The sequence below is a fragment of the Hyla sarda genome, chromosome 3 (genome assembly GCF_029499605.1).
Source record: "Hyla sarda isolate aHylSar1 chromosome 3, aHylSar1.hap1, whole genome shotgun sequence".
In the NCBI taxonomy this organism is placed as follows: Eukaryota; Metazoa; Chordata; class Amphibia; order Anura; family Hylidae; genus Hyla; species Hyla sarda.
This window is the reverse complement of record NC_079191.1, coordinates 64,807,074-64,820,524: the sequence shown is the minus strand read 5'-3', so window position 1 is coordinate 64,820,524 and position 13,451 is coordinate 64,807,074. Positions and strand designations below refer to the sequence as shown.

General features: G+C 40.0%; 1 protein-coding gene across 2 annotated transcripts in view; it reads right to left on the bottom strand.

Moving 5' to 3' along the window:
* KCNS3 (potassium voltage-gated channel modifier subfamily S member 3) overlaps positions 1–11,149 on the bottom strand; it is a 137,590-nt gene extending 126,441 nt beyond the window's left edge. The window contains exon 1 of one of the 2 annotated variants that reach the window (XM_056564251.1): positions 11,050–11,149. The gene's annotated coding sequence lies outside the window, so the exon portion shown is untranslated. The remainder of the gene's footprint in view (positions 1–11,049) is intronic. The other variant, XM_056564252.1, reaches the window with a different exon arrangement.
* Between the last annotated feature and the right edge of the window lie 2,302 nt (positions 11,150–13,451).

Sequence of the window (13,451 nt, the reverse complement as noted above, 5' to 3'; positions counted from 1 at the left end):
GTAGGGACTGTCCAGAAAGCAGAAATCCCCCATTGCTAACTATATTGGCCAATGAAGCCTTCCAATAAAGATGGCTGCCTTGTTTGTTATGGTTTAAATTGAAGAAGAATTGAGTTACAAAATGTTTATTCTTATTATTTGATTACTATAAGGGATTGACCAATTATCGGTTTGGCCAATATTATCGGCCGATATTCATGATTTTGGACATTATCGGTATCGACAATTACCTTGCCGATAATGCCCCGCCCCGACCCCCACCTCCCCTCCCCTCCTCGAGACCACCGCCGCCGCCCCATTGCCTCCCCCATCCCCGGTTTTATACTTACTTGTTCCCGGGGCCCGGGGTCCGTGCTACTTCTGGCTCCTGCGACGTCTGCGGTGTCCTGCGCGCTGCGCTGTGCAGCACAATGAAAAGTGACGTCCTCAACGCGACGTCACCATCAGTGCGCACAGTGACAGCGCAGGACGCCGCCGGAGCCAGAAGTAGCGTAGACCCCGGGCCCCAGGAACAGTTAATTATAAAAACGGTAATGGGGGAGGCAATGGGGCAGCGGTGGTGGTGGTTGGACTAGGGAGGACCCCAGGACAGGCAGGGGGAGAGAAGCGGGCGGCGGCGGCGGTCTCTGGCCCCGGAAAAGTCGCTACAGTTCATTGATTTAAAGCGCCCGATTTAAATCATTGATCTGCAGCGGCTTCTGGGGTGGGAGGGGGGTGTCGCGGGGAAATAGCCGATATCGGTATAAGTTATCGGCTATCGGCCTGAAAGGTCACAGATTATCGGTATCGGCCGTAAAATAATCGATATCGGTCGATCCCTAATTACTATTATCTTTGACATATTGTAATGTCAGTCCCCATTCCCATAGCTGTAGGGTGGCGTTCTCCAAACTGCGGTCCTCCAGCTGTTGCAAAACTACAACTCCCAGCATGCCCGGACAGCCAACGGCTGTCCGGGCATGCTGGGAGTTGTAGTTTTGCAACAGCTGGAGGTCCGCAGTTTGGTGAGCACTGCTGTAGCACATACAAACAACATATTCCAGGTATATCCCGTCATTTCATTCCGCAGTAGCGCTGACCTTACTGTAGCTACTTCTAGCTGCCGTGCACGTGTGCTAATAACTGCACTATATTGGCGAGTGTGAACTCTGACATAGCAGTATACAGCACAACAAGTTCCCAGGAACCATCATTGAATAACAATCAGTACATAATCTACTCTGCTACTTCCCACAGTTCCTTAGGGGAATTAGAGAACAGCACAGAACACTGCGGGCTCTGCTTATCGTCCAAACACCAAGAAATAGAAGAATGAAGGGCGAATATCTACTACAGGCATTAACCAAAAATCCTACATCTATAAGAACTGCCAGGTGGGCACCATAGGCACCGGGCATGGATAACTATTACTGTATATTAACCTGTTTATTGAGGGTTCCCACCTTTTCCATAATCTATTAGGCTACTTAAGACTTTGCTACATTTAACACTTTTCGCACGTACAGTATCCTGCGCATATAAAGTGCTGAGGATTTGATGCTGCAGATTTCTATGTGAACTAAATGACTGAACACAGCTTCAAATCTGCGGCTTTAGATCCTGTAAAGAAAGACCAGAGCGGTGCACTAATGGGAGCCCTCTTTTACAGGCTGCATTCACACATTGCTGTTGTATTGCAGTACTGCATGGTCGCAAGAAAAACAATGCCGTACTGCAACGAAACTGCAATGTGTGAACTTGGTCTTATCCTAGCACAAGACTACTCCACTCCCCTTTTCAAAGCCTTTTGTGAGGTGGATAGATAGATAAATAGATAGATAGATAGATAGATAGATATGAGATAGATAGATATGAGATAGATAGATAGATAGACAGACAGACAGATAGATAGATAGACAGATATGAGATAGATAGATAGATAGATAGATAGATAGATAGATAGATAGATATGAGATAGATAGATATGAGATAGATAGATAGATAGATAAATAGATAGATATGAGATAGATAGATAGATAGATATGAGATAGATAGATATGCGATAGATAGATATGAGATAGATAGATATGAGATAGATAGATATGAGATAGATAGATAGATATGAGATAGATAGATAGATAGATAAATAGATAGATATGAGATAGATAGATAGATAGATAGATATGAGATAGATAGATATGAGATAGATAGATATGCGATAGATAGATATGAGATAGATAGATATGAGATAGATAGATAGATATGAGATAGATAGATAGATATGAGATAGATAGATAGATATGAGATAGATAGATAGATATGATATAGATAGATAGATAGATAGATAGATAGATAGATATGAGATAGATATGAGATAGATATGAGTTAGATAGATAGATAGATAGAAAGATAGATATGAGATAGATAGATAGATAGATAGATATGAGATAGATATGAGTTAGAAAGATAGATAGATATGAGATAGATAGATATGAGATAGATAGATAGATATGAGATAGATAGATAGATAGATAGATAGATAGATATGAGATAGATATATATGAGATAGATACAGAGACAGATAGATGATTGATAGATAGATAGATAGATAGATAGATACAAAACTAAAGGATAGGCAGCACAACCCAAGTGTGAATATCAGCAGGGAGCTGGATGCAAGTGGAAAACGCAGTCCCAGTCCCAGACTGTGAACAGATTCCAAGCAAGGCAAAAATCCAGCAGCACACCCAAAGGTCATTCGGTGAAACACAGCAGTGCTTTATTGACCCATGTTCACAAACAGGACATTTCGACGGTATCATTCTTGATAAAGACGGTGTGATACCGTTAAAACGTCGTGTTTGTGAACGTGGGTCAATAAAGCACTGCTGTGTTTCACCGAATGACCTTTGGGTGTGCTGCTGGATTTTTGCCTTGCATAGATAGATAGATAGATAGAGAGATAATTAGTTTCTTGGGGAGCCGCTATACCGCCCATAGCTGTGGTCCAACCAAGTAGTAAGAATGCCACTGAATGCCTTTATAAAATACTACACAGTAACATTCCTCTCTGTAGTAAATTACAAGAATATAAATCACAAGGGAATTCCATGAGCATAAGAACGATTCCACAGCAGAAAGCTGAGAGCACTTATACAAATCCCAGAACTCCAAAGTGACTCCTAATATTCTTGTAATGTATTGTAAGGGGAACAATATACTTCAGAGCTGCTGCCAAACTGCTTGATAATGTTCTGCAGCAGCTGGAGCATCGATCAGTAAAATACACACTGCAACCAATTAAGAAGAGATGGGGAGCACTACATTTCAGTGAATGAAATAATTCTCAAAGCATAACTGTCATGGACATGTCAAAAGTTTTGATGGGTCGCGGTCTCAGTGCTGAGACCCCCTTCAATCATTAGATTTAGCTGGTAGAGTTCACTCCCCAGCTTGCTGCCCCAGCCAACTCATTGCAGAAGACAGGCTTTTTTGTAAGTCTACAAGATGCAATAAAGTAAATAGGAATGAAGCAACAAGATACAAAGAAGTAAAAAGGAATGAAGCAACATGATACAATAAAGTAAACAGGAATGAGGGAACAAGATACAAAGGAGTAAACAGGAATAAGGCAACAAGATACAAAGGAGTAAACAGGAATGAAGCAACAAGATACAAAGTAGTAAACAGGAATGAATCAACAAGAAACAATAATGTAAACAGGAAAGAGGAAACAAGATACAAAGAAGTAAAAAGGAATAAAGCAACAAGATACAATAAAGTAAACAGGAAAGATGAAACAAGATACAAAGAAGTAAAAAGGAATAAAGCAATAAGATACAATAAAGTAAACAGGAATGAGGCAACAAGATACAAAGAAGTAAAAAGGAATGAAGCAACAAGATACAACAAATAAAACAGGAATGAGGGAACAAGATACAAAGGAGTAAACGGGAATGTAGCAACAAAATACAAAGAAATGAACAGGAAAAAAGCAACAAGATACAAAGAGGTAAACAGGAATGAAGCAACAAGAAACAATAATGTAAACAGGAATAAGGCAACAAGATACAAAGAAGCAACAGGAATGAAGCAACAAGATACACTGAACTATGTACAAAAATAAAAAGCTGCTTTTTTGTATAATCATCACGTTCTGACATCAGAATGTAAAGTGTATAAAGATAAAATTGAGATGTGTCAATAGAAAAATTCCTTTGGACTGTTGTATACATGTGTACGATGGGTGTGTTCACATCATGTTTTTGTTTCTTTTCAATGTATACTTTTTTTTAAAGGAAAACATATAAGTTAACAGATGCTGCTGTGTGTTTTTTCCTATTAACTTGTTATTTAAAAAAAAAAAAATTATTGATATATATATATATATATATATATATATATATATATATATTATGTACAAACATATAGGCTTTATTTTATGTACACATGCGGCAAAACTAAACCTACTGCAATGGAAAAAATAAAACAAAGACAAAAATGCAGCTTAAAATATTCAGATACTATACATACTAGATCAGTGTTTTCCAAAGAGTGTGCCTCCAGCTGTTGCAAAACTACAACTCCCAGCATGCCCGGACAGCCAAAGGCTGTCCGGGCATGCTGGAAGTTGTAGTTTTGCAACAGCTGGAGGCACACTTTTTGGAAAACACTGTTCTAGATACTAGTTCTTGAGTTCTGGAACCATCCTAAAGTCAATATATGATATATGGTGGGATAATCCTGTAACAAAATAAAGAGGTTCTGAGAATCATCACATCTCTGCTCCATAATGTCCTTGTTCCTCAAGATGTTCTGCAGCAGTTGCAACCTTGAGCTTTTTATACAGCAATATTCTTGTAATTCCCAGGATAATTCACATTATCCTATATATAAGAAGTTTACTGTGACCTGTGGTTCTCGAGCTGTTGCAAAACTACAACTCCCAGCATGCCCGGACAGCCTTGGCCTTGATGATGGGAGGTGTAGTTTTGCAACAGCTGGAGAGCCACAGTATGGAAAAACACAGACACACAGAAATGCATTGCTGTTATTTTATATCATTACTTATATATTATTCTTATTGTATCAGTTTTATTTAGTAAAAGTAACAAAAAAGAAACACAATAAAACTCTCTGCCGACCATTCACCCCACCGCAGCCTATAATGTTCATTGAACCATCTGGCATCTGCGGACGAATTTTCCTATCTGATTGCTTTCAGCTAAAATCGAGAACATTTGCATATGATTACCCAGGATTCCTAGCATTTGTATTTTAAGAGGTGCATTCGATAGATATAATACCAGGTTTTAAACTAAAATTCTAGATGAAGTGGAGCCGAGTTTGTCACTTGGCACAGCACCAGGTGATTTCACAATACGCCATTTGAGGAATTACATAGACCTGCAGGTATATTAGATGTAGTGGAGCCGAGTTTGTCACTTGGCACAGCACCAGGTGATTTCACTCTCCGCCATTTGAGGAATTACATAGACCTGCAGGTATATTAGATGTAGTGGAGCCGAGTTTGTCACTTGGCACAGCACCAGGTGATTTCACTCTACGCCATTTGAGGAATTACATAGACCTGCAGGTAAATTAGATGTAGTGGTGCCGAGTTTGTCACTTGGTACAGCACCAGGTGATTTCACTCTACATCATTTGAGGAATTACATAGACCTGCAGGTAAATTAGATGTAGTGGAGCCGAGTTTGTCACTTGGCACCGCACCAGGTGATTTCACAATACACCATTTGAGGAATTACATAGACCTGCAGGTAAATTAGATGTAGTGGAGCCGAGTTTGTCACTTGGCACAACACCAGGTGATTTCACTATACGCCATTTGAGGAATTACATAGACCTGCAGGTATATTAGATGTAGTGGAGCCGAGTTTGTCACTTGGCAAAGCACCAGGTTATTTCATTCTACGCCATTTGAGGAATTACATAGACCTGCAGGTATATTAGATGTAGTGGTGCCGAGTTTGTCACTTGGCACAGCACCAGGTGATTTCACTATACGCCATTTGAGGAATTACATAGACCTGCAGGTAAATTAGATGTAGTGGAGCCGAGTTTGTCACTTGGCCCAGCACCGGGTGATTTCACAATACGCCATTTGAGGAATTACATAGACCTGCAGGAAAATTAGATGTAGTGGAGCCGAGTTTGTCACTTGGCACAGCACCAGGTGATTTCACTATACGCCATTTGAGGAATTACATAGACCTGCAGGTATATTAGATGTAGTGGTGCCAAGTTTGTCACTTGGCACAACACCAGGTGATTTCACTATACGCCATTTGAGGAATTACATAGACCTGCAGGTAAATTAGATGTAGTGGAGCCGAGTTTGTCACTTGGCACCGCACCAGGTGATTTCACAATACGCCATTTGAGGAATTACATAGACCTGCAGGTAAATTAGATGTAGTGGAGCCGAGTTTGTCACTTGGCACAGCACCAGGGGATTTCATTCTACGCCATTTGAGGAATTACATAGACCTGCAGGTAAATCGACCGCACCATCTGGACTCCGAAAGTGATACCAAAACCCTGCGGCCCTGAAGAGTCAAACGACAAACTCAGCTCTGCCGGGCAGACATGTATAATACATGTGTGGTCAAAACCGATCGACAAATGGAAAGCAAAACAAGTAAATGGAAACACCATAATGCAATTTCCACAAAAGTGTTTTAGACTCTGTTCACACCAATCTTTGTGGTTTACGCAGGAAATGAAAACCGCAACGCTGCAACGGATCCATCGCATGACGGAAACCGGCGACCACCAGGGGATTCCAATCATTTAGAATGGGGTCTTTTGGATTCCGCCACGGTATCCTTTAGCAGGGAAAATTCATGGGGTAATTGTTCGTTAGCGCAGATTTTGGCGCAATGCGAAACCTGGTGCGTGAGCGTGTGGCTCTGAAAAACGCACTGGAAGATGTCTGCAGTGTTTTTTTATTTCACGCATTCCTCTGCGCTGAAATTATCATCTCACTTTGCGCAATATTTATATAATCTGCACTGGCACCCTCAATTTTCTTGTTGGGCGCTTCCATAGGGTGCGGTTAGCAGGTTGGGGTGCAAATATTTGCGCAAAATGTCACTAGATGGCATAGGAACGCGCGTGATAGCTTTTCTCCCCTTTTTTTGCACTATCCAAGGGCTTCCAGTGATTTGCGTAAATTTATGACGTGACGTGAGCAAGGTGATACATTTTGAGCAGCAACTGGGAAAATCGCACGTAGGTTTCGGACTGCGCAAAAATCAGGACTGCGCTAAAATCTGCCCGGATGGTAAATTCCTCCCCCAATAAGTTGCACACTTCACTTTGTAAAATTGCGCAAACGGATAGTGCAAAAAAGGGTGAAAGTGCACAAGAAAAATGCCCTAGTCATAGAAAGAGATGTAGCAGAGCTGAATTTGTTTCCCAACCAGTGAGCTTCTAGCTGTTGCAAAACTACAACTCCCAGCATGCCTGGACAGCCTTCGGCTGTCCAGGCATGCTGGGAGTTGTAGTTTTGCAACAACTGGAGGCACCCTGGTTGGGAAACAAATCCCTTACACCAGGGTGCCAATGTCAGGGCACCCTACCATGTTGAGAAGTGCCAATGCAAATGCCAACCATCAATGGGGAAGTTACCCGATCAGTTATTTTAGGACAATTGGGAAAAGTGGCGGTAGTCTTGCCAGTAAGGGCATTTTCAATGACACTATAGGTTGTCACCTGCTTCATCAATTCCATTGTTTTGTTCCATCATGGAAGCAGAAAAAATTAAATGATGGCACTAGCACTCCGGACCCTTCATACAACAGACACCAATAGCACCGAATCTGCAACGCACCATATAATAGCCACATGTGCCATAATAAACTATAGGCATACACCCATATAACTATGCTGGATAAACACACTGAAGCCAAACTCTACTGAAGAATCAGCCATAGGTCAAGAAAGCTGAGACATGGGGGGGGGGCTCCATAAGTAACAAAATCCACAATATCACCAGTGCACTGCGTATACTAGGAAGTGTGCAATAGATAGATAGATAGATATGAGATAGATAGATAGATAGATAGATAGATATGAGATAGATAGATAGATAGATAGATATGAGATAGATAGATATGAGATAGATAGAGAGATAGATATGAGATATATAGATAGATAGATAGATAGATAGATAGATAGATAGATATGAGATAGATAGATATGAGATAGATAGAGAGATAGATATGAGATAGATAGATAGATAGATATATATAGATTAGATAGATAGATAGATAGATAGATAGATAGATAGATAGATATGAGATAGATAGCTGGATAGATAGATATGAGATAGCGGGATAGATAGATAGATAGATAGATAGATAGATAGATAGATAGATAGATAGAGAGATAGATAGATAGATAGATAGATAGATAGATATGAGATAGATAGATATGAGATAGATATGAGATAGATAGCTGGATAGATAGATATGAGATAGTGGGATAGATAGATAGATAGATAGATATGAGATAGATAGATAGATAGATAGATATGAGATAGATAGATATGAGATAGATAGAGAGATAGATATGAGATAGATAGATAGATATAGATTAGATAGATAGATAGATAGATAGATAGATAGATAGATAGATAGATAGATATGAGATAGATAGCTGGATAGATAGATATGAGATAGCAGGATAGATAGATAGATAGATATGAGATAGATAGATAGATATGAGATAGATAGAAGATAGACAGACAGATAGATAGATAGAGATAGATAGATAGGTAGATAGATAGATAGATAGATAGATAGATATGAGACAGACAGACAGATAGATAGATAGATAGATATAGATGAGATAGATAGATAGATAGATATGAGATAGATAGATAGATAGATATAGATGAGATAGATAGATATGAGATAGATAGCTGGATAGATAGATATGAGATAGCGGGATAGATAGATAGATAGATATGAGATAGATAGATAGATATGAGATAGATAGAAGATAGACAGACAGATAGATAGATAGATAGAGATAGATAGGTAGATAGATAGATAGATAGATATGAGACAGACAGATAGATAGATAGATAGATAGATAGATATGAGATAGATAGATATAAGATAGATAGATAGATAGATAGATATGATATAGATATAGATAGATCACAACAAACTTCTGTAGAGCAGTGGAAACATTACATCACTTATGATCATTTTCATTCTGGAAAAATACTGAAACTTTCCTGACAGATCTGAGTGTATATCCGTCATAGACTCCCATTCCATACACAGCTATAATATACAGTATACACAGCTATAATATACAGTATACACAGCTATAATATACAGTATACACAGCTATAATATACAGTACACACAGCTATCATATATAGTATACACAGCTATCATATACAGTACACACAGCTATAATATATAGTATACAGAACTATCATATACAGTACACACAGCTATCCTATATAGTATACAGAACTATCATATACAGTACACACAGCTATCATATATACTATACAGAACTATCATATACAGTACACACAGCTATCATATATACTAGTATACAGAACTATCATATACAGTACACACAGCTATCATATATACTATACAGAACTACCATATACAGTACACACAGCTATCATATATAGTATACAGAACTATCATATACAGTACACACAGCTATCATATATAGTATACAGAACTATCATATACAGTACACACAGCTATAATATATAGTATACACAGCTATCATATATAGTATACAGAACTATCATATACAGTACACACAGCTATCATATATAGTATATAGAACTATCATATACAGTACACACAGCTATCATATATAGTATACAGAACTATCATATACAGTACACACAGCTATCATATATAGTATACACAGCTATCATATAGAGTACACACAGCTATCATATATACTAGTATGCAGAACTATCATATACAGTACACACAGCTATCATATATACTAGTATACAGAACTATCATATACAGTACACACAGCTATCATACATAGTATACAGAACTATCATATATAGTATACACAGCTATCATATACATTACACACAGCTATCATATACAGTACACACAGCTATCATATATAGTATACAGAACTATCATATACAGTACACACAGCTTTCATATATAGTATACAGAACTATCATATACAGTACACACAGCTTTCATATATAGTATACAGAACTATCATATACAGTACACACAGCTATCATATATAGTATACAGAACTATCATATACAGTACACACAGCTATCATATATACTAGTATACAGAACTATCATATACAGTACACACAGCTATCATATATAGTATACAGAACTATAATATACAGTACACACAGCTATCATATATACTAGTATACAGAACTATCATATACAGTACACACAGCTATCATATATAGTATACAGAACTATCATATACAGTACACACAGCTATCATATATAGTATACAGAACTATCATATACAGTACACACAGCTATCATATATAGTATACAGAACTATCATATACAGTACACACAGCTATCATATATAGTATACAGAACTATCATATACAGTACACACAGCTATCATATATAGTATACAGAACTATCATATACAGTACACACAGCTATCATATATACTAGAACAGAACTATCATATACAGTACACACATGTAGCAGAGCTGAGGTAGCCATTGCCTGGTGCCTTCTGTGCCCTGACTTGTAGTAGTTCGTCTGCAGTCTGATTGGAAGCCATCATGATCTGCACTAAGTGACAAACTCATCTGTGCACACCTGCCATGTATCCCTCTCCTCTCCATCACAGACACGCCCGTATACTGTCTGGATAATGGTAACAGGTAGGTTAGTCAGTCAGCCCCGGGGGTGACTACAGAGGTGATGGCAGACGCTGGCACAGGACACACGAGTTTGCAGCTGGCACTTTTGTCATGCAGTAGAAGTTGGCAGTCGTGTCTAGTGCTGAGTGGGGCTCCCGGTGTTGGGGGCACATGTGGGTGACTTACCTGGAGGGAGAGCTGGGTGCAGGGTCCTGCCGGGTGTCAGTGCTCAGTCCCGGGCTGTGCTGCTGCAGCTGGTCCCTCCCGAGCACTCACAGGCTGCATGGGGAGGGGACGCTGCCAGGAGAGGCAGAACCGTCATTGGACCTCCTGATCTCCCCTCCCCTCCCTGCTGGGGAATACACAGCAGGCTCAGGACCGGGGGCCAGCTGGGGTGTCCCTCTCCAGATGATGGAGTGCACACTACACATACACCTATGTGTGCAGCAGAGATTACTTTGTTTACTGGTTCTCCTACATGTGGAACAGTGGTCTCCAAACTGTGGACCTTCAAATGTTACAAAACTACAACTCCCAGCATCCCCGGATGAACAGTGGTCTCCAAACTGTGGACCTCCAGATGTTGCAAAACTACAACTCCCAGCATGCCCAGACGAACAGTGGTCTCCAAACTGTGGACCTTCAGATGTTGCAAAACTACAACTCCCAGCATGCCTTGACGAACAGTGGTCTCCAAACTGTGGACCTCCAGATGTTACAAAACTACAACTCCCAGCATCCCCGGATGAACAGTGGTCTCCAAACTGTGGACTTCCAGATGTGGCAAAACTACAACTCCCAGCATGCCCAGACGAACAGTGGTCTCCAAACTGTGGACCTCCAGCAATTGCAAAACTACAACTCCCAGCATGCCCAGACGAACAGTGGTCTCCAAACTGTGGACCTTCAGATGTTGCAAAACTACAACTTCCAGCATGCCTGGACGAACAGTGATCTCCAAACTGTGGACCTCCAGCAATTGCAAAACTACAACTCCCAGCATGCCCGGACAGCCGTTGGCTGTCCGGGCATGCTGGGAGTTGTAGTTTTGCCATCGCTGGAGGTCCACAATTTGGAGATGACTGGAAAACCAAAGGATAACACATAGTCAGAGTAGTCCATGGCAAAGTTGGCTCTGCTACATTGACAAACTCAGCCAACAGCTGTCCGGGAAAGCTGGGTGTTGTAGTTTTGCAACTTCTGGAGGTCCACACTTTGGAGACTACTGGAAAACCAAAGATGACACATAGAGTAGTCCATGGCAAATTTGGCTCTGCTACATTGATAAACTAAGCAAACGGCTGTCCGGTTATGCTGGGAGTTGTAGTTTTACACCCGCCGGAGGTCCAGTGTTTGGAGTCTACTGAAAAACCAAAGATGACACATAGTCGGTGTCCATGGCAAAGTTGGCTCTGCTACATTGACAAACTCAGCTCTGCTACATATAGGCAAATTTGTTGCATTAGTTCACGCATAAGGAAGCATTTGTTCTTTATGCAAATAGCAGCAGAGCTCTTCACTTCACCCAGCCGGACTATGCGCAGACAAACACACAACTATACAATGTGCAGGAGTTGTGCAGCATTAGAAAAATGTAGCAACTTTCCAAACATGTTTTCTTTATTCTGTGGGTCAATACAATTAAAATGAGACCTGTGGTTACATGTTTTCTATTATTGTACTGCTTTTAGAATACCTAACTTTAGGACAAAATAATTATGTTTAAAATCACCCTATTCTGACTTTCTTATCTTTCCGTCAGGGCTGTATGAGGGCAATTTTTTTTAATCTTTTTTTTTAATTAATTTAAATATTTATTTTTTGGGGGGATTTTTTTTTTAATGTGACGACCATCATGCCCCCTCCCATAGACTTGCATTGAGGAGGCATGGCCGTGACGTCATAAGCCTTTGGCGCTGCACCCGATGCTCTAAAAGAATGCCGGGTGCAGCAGGGAGATTGCGGGGGTCCCCAACGGCGAGACTCCCGCGATCAGACATCTTATCCCCTATGCTTTGGATAGGGGATAAGATGTCTAGGGGCGGGGTACCCCTTCAAGCAGAGCCCCAGACACTGCAACTGCTTTAGATGCCATGACCAGTAGTGTTGAGCGGCATAGGCCATATTAGAATTCGCGATATTTCGCGAATATATGGACGAATATTCGTCATATATTCGCTAAATTCGCATATTCGTAATATTCGTGTTTTTTTTCCGCATATGCGAAAGTTCGCGCATGCAAAAATTAGCATAGGCGAAAATTAGCATATAAAAAATTTGCATAAGCGAACATTCGCATATGCGAAAATTAACATATGCAAATTTTTGCATATACGAAAATTCGCTCGCCAGTCTCACACAGTAGTATTAGAGCCTTCTTTACACCACACAAGCTGGAAGCAGAGAGGGATGATCACTGTGATAAAAAAAAAAAAAAAAAAAAAAGAAAAAAAAACGAATATTCGTAATTACGAATATATAGTGCTATATTCGCGAATAAAATTCGTATTGCGAATATTCGCGAGCAACACTTATGACCAGTATTGATCACAGCATCTGAAGGGTTAAAGGAGATCTTTAGTGCTCTG